This window comes from Acyrthosiphon pisum, chromosome X (genome assembly GCF_005508785.2).
Source record: "Acyrthosiphon pisum isolate AL4f chromosome X, pea_aphid_22Mar2018_4r6ur, whole genome shotgun sequence".
NCBI lineage: Eukaryota > Metazoa > Arthropoda > Insecta > Hemiptera > Aphididae > Acyrthosiphon > Acyrthosiphon pisum.
The window spans coordinates 100,483,414-100,487,798 of NC_042493.1; the positions used below are offsets into that span (position 1 = coordinate 100,483,414).

The 4,385-nt window shown below is 25.1% G+C and overlaps 2 long non-coding RNA genes across 2 annotated transcripts in view; both read right to left on the reverse strand.

The window, feature by feature from the left end:
- LOC103309409 overlaps positions 1-832 on the reverse strand; it is a 2,025-nt gene extending 1,193 nt beyond the window's left edge. The window contains exons 1-2 of the long non-coding RNA XR_510718.3: positions 316-832; positions 46-260 (exon numbers count right to left, since the gene is read on the reverse strand). This is a non-coding gene — a long non-coding RNA (uncharacterized LOC103309409). The remainder of the gene's footprint in view (positions 1-45; positions 261-315) is intronic.
- Positions 833-2,487: 1,655 nt separating this feature from the next.
- On the reverse strand, positions 2,488-3,006 carry LOC107883705. The gene is made up of 3 exons (XR_003838664.1): positions 2,920-3,006; positions 2,750-2,867; positions 2,488-2,690 (listed from the first exon to the last, which is right to left on the reverse strand). It is a non-coding gene; the product is annotated as an uncharacterized LOC107883705 (long non-coding RNA).
- Between the last annotated feature and the right edge of the window lie 1,379 nt (positions 3,007-4,385).

Below are 4,385 nucleotides of genomic sequence, written 5' to 3' on the forward strand. Positions count from 1 at the left end.
ATACCAGTTTATTAATTATAAAATAAAAATAAAATAATAACTTACCATTATTGAAAATATATACACATTCATCAACGTCGAATAATGAGGGTACTGCATCTTTACGTAGTGAAAAGGATGTAGATCTAGTGGTTTTCAAAAAATCAATTGCAGCAAAATGTTTACTACATCCAGTTTAGAATTTGCTAATTTTAAAATTAGGATAATATGCCATAATACGGTCTAGCCATATACGCCAATGTTCTTCTGATGCTGGAAACCTAATTAATAGCAAAATCGTTATTAAAAATACAATATAATATATTGTATATTTACTTGTTTAGTTCAACATTGTGTTGTTTTGATGCAATAATTTTACAAAGTGGAATTGAGCACATCATAACCATTTTGATGAAATACATGTAACAACAAAAAAAACCGTTCAAAAATGGCAATAACAATAAAACAACACAGTACTACTAGTTACAATTCAAAATGTAGTTTATTTTACTTTTAAAAAATACGTGAGCAGTAGACGCTTGGCATATTAAAAAAACAAATTTTTAATCTTTTTAACTTTTTATCACTCACTTTTTTACCTATCAGTTATAGGTCAATGTTTTTTATCCATAATGCTTATCAATTATAGTCTTGAAATAATCAAATAAATATTAATTTTTTTCTTCCAAGATACTGATTTTTGCTTATCACATGTCTGATTTTTTTGTACTTAAGGCGCAGTTTTTTAGTTAATAGGTACGCGGTATCGAATTTGGGTCAACAACAATTTTTCCGCGTTAACAGTATTGATACAATTCAGAATATTTTTTTAATAAATAAAATATAAACAATAGCAATATCACATTACTTAATTGTATTCATATAAGTACAATACAATTATAAATTATTTGTGAAATTATATTTATTTATATATATTTATATAATGCTATATAATGACCAACCATAATAAATAGTAATAATATGATATAATTAAATGTGTAAAAAATGTTAGTATAATAGTTGGTTTATTTTTAAATGTTTTATTCAAAATCATTATAGTTAGGAATAATTAATATATCAATGTGATTAACATAATATGTACCAACCCAAAATAATATTGGACTGACCTAAAATGAACACAATATATGCAACATAACATCATAATATGTATCAACCCATATGCCTCTGAAAATTGAACAAAATTATTAAACTAGTTCCTTCCAAGAACTGGATTAATGTTATTTCTTTTACTATTATAGGTATTAATACTACTACTACTACTACTACTACTACTACTACTACAACTACTACTACTACTACTACTACCACTACTACAGTAAGTTAAATTCATTTTTGAAAATATTTTTAATGTAAAAGTTTCAAGTATGAATGAATAGTATTTTCAAATTACAACAAATTAACTAAAAAACATTATTTTTGGTGCCTTTCGTCCAAATTTGAACTTAAAAATTACTATGTTTATGTATTTTGATTGGTTACAGAATGAAATATTTATGAAAATCATTGTTTTACATTTTGTTATAAAAATTGAACAATAGTGAACGCCTTACATTATTGCCTATTCATTTTGTTTTATTGATTTTTATAAGCTTAATAAGCTTTGTCAAAATATTAATTTTCTTTTTTTATTTACTTTTTAATCTCTGAGACTAGTGTTTACTTTCTAGCATTGTGCCACTTTCCTCATTAAAAATGGAATGTATTATTCTAATTGTTTTAGTTACAATTTTACCATTGAATTTTTTAACATAGATATATGCAAACATATTAATACATTGATTCTATTCTTTTATGAAATTAAGAAGAAAGTTGATAGAACAAAGAGAAGTAGTTTTTTAATAAATTATCCCATAATATGGTTAGAGCACTGTAAATGTGAATTTTGATTCAAAATTTTTCATTTATTGTTTAATTCAAATTTGTGCTTTCATTGTTTACATTAATCTATAATAAAATTGCTTACCATTATAACTTTAGATACAAGTATGTTTCAACTCTCCACCGCTTTTCTCTACCAAAGTGAATACTCATCGTACATCTAAACTTCTGTCACATAGAAATTTTTATACATGTTTTGAACTCTAACCTAAATCTATATGATACTTCTTTCATTTTACTGATTGTCTTTGTCTTCTGCATTTATTACGAGTATATATACTTTTGTAATACTCATGGTCAAACAAAACCTATAAATAAAAAAAATTAAGACTTAAGGGACCATTTTAACCAATAAGAAATTAAAACCTAGTACTATCAAAATATAAGTTTTTTACAAATGCTTGAAGATAGAAAATGATTCATTAGCTGTGTTACTGACCTGTTAGTATGCAAAATAACTGTTATTTTTATTCAAAATCTTATTAACAACATATACATAAATAATTATATTCATTATTATATACTGGCACTGTAATATAAAAATAAGTATTTATTTTTACTAAGATCGAATTATAGTATATATAGTTTTTGAAAATTTGTAATAATATTTTTATTAACCTGTAATTGAAAATACTTTGATGTTCTTAACCTGGCATGATCAAACTCTAGTTGCTTATCAGAATGTTCAAGAGCTTTGTTGTTTGTCTGCCGGTGCCGTAATAGCTTGTTCAATTAATTGGTTATACAATTGTTTGGATTTATTATTATTGCAATTCAACAAAATTTTCACATCATTCAAACATACCTACCACCTATTAATTAAAAATGATTTTATTTCAAAACAAATTTTGTCATACCAATAATTAATTACCATTTAATACATGGACCAGATCCTACTTGTTTGCATACAACTCGACCACAACCCAAACAGTTATTTACTAAACCATGTCTAGATGCTCGAAAATTACAATTGCGACGACCTTTAACGACTAATACAAAATTTAATAAATATTAAAATATAAAAAAAAGATACATTTTTACCTTTAAAAAACACCTCTTGTTGATTAACACCTTCATCTGTATAAATGTTGACATATTTGTTGTTTTTTGGTTTGGATTCTTTTTTCTGTAAATATAACTAATGTATTTTAAGATATGAAAATGTACTTTTTAAATTATTAAAAGGACATGTAAGTAGGTCAGATATAACAATAATAATATTAACAAATATATTTTATTACTATTATATCTTAAATAACATTAAGAAAGAAAAAACATGGTTCTACATTGTCTTTACAAAGGAACAATTAGTGGTATAATGAGTAGAATAAACTGGTACAGAGAAAATTAATTAAACATAATTTGTGGAGACAACTAAGGAACTTACAAATTAGTTAAGTTAAGAAGAGAAAAGGTCTATTAATTTAAAAAAGGATAACTTTGGCTGTGCAATATCGTTTTTAATTTTTAGATATCAAACTACAAAAAAGTTATTCAAGTTTGAAAAAAACAAACAATAAGAACTTTTTTCGAATAAGTGATATCAAAAAAATAAAAATGATATTGCACGGCCAACGTTCTTCTTTTTATGTAGTAAACATTTTGTTTCTTAGTTATGACTATAGGCTGTTTTTCCTATGGTGAACATTTGTAAGACGGAGACAACACATGCAGGTGTTGTATCCTTTTAACATCCAACATTTTATCTAGAAAAACGAAAGCAAGATTGTATGTAAGTCCTACTCATGTATGGTGACAAAGCTTAGACAATGACAAAACAAATAGAGAGAAAATTTGACAAATTTCGATAACATGATATGGAAGAAAATAAATAATTCTAATATTGATAGAACAAAGATGATCTGGCGGAAGAAATATAATAGAGAGCTGTATGATATGTTGAAACTACTACCAGAAAAAGATATTATGTATTTCTTTTAATTTAAGTACTCAAGGCTAGTACTATAATACCTATTTTAACATTTTTTAAAGCAACAAATTATAAATATATTTTACCTTTTTCAAAATAAAAAGTATCCAATAAAAATATATTAAATAATTTTCAATAAACATAACTATTGATTACTAGTTATGAATGTTTTTCGTGGATCTTCTTTTACAGAGGATTTTGGATTTTTCTGGTTTTAGGGTATTCTGAACACTAGATGTTGGTTTTTGGTTGACTAAATGAAGAATTCAAGTAAGGGTTAATCAAAAAATAATAAACAGAAAAAAAATTAAATTAAACTTACAAATTCAATAGTTTTTTTTTAAAAATCTATTAAGAACTGTAATTTAATATCTAATGACGAATTACAGAATTCATCAAGTTCTTGTTCTGACTGCATGGATATTATGTGTCTGCAGACAAAAACTGTATCATCCGACGAAAATTAGTTTCTAATGGAAAATAATAATTAGAGTACATACTCAGGCACCCAGCCATGTAAGTTTGTACTTCTGCCAGTAGTAAAGCAGTAATTTTATCACAGATCCACCGAGTAAAC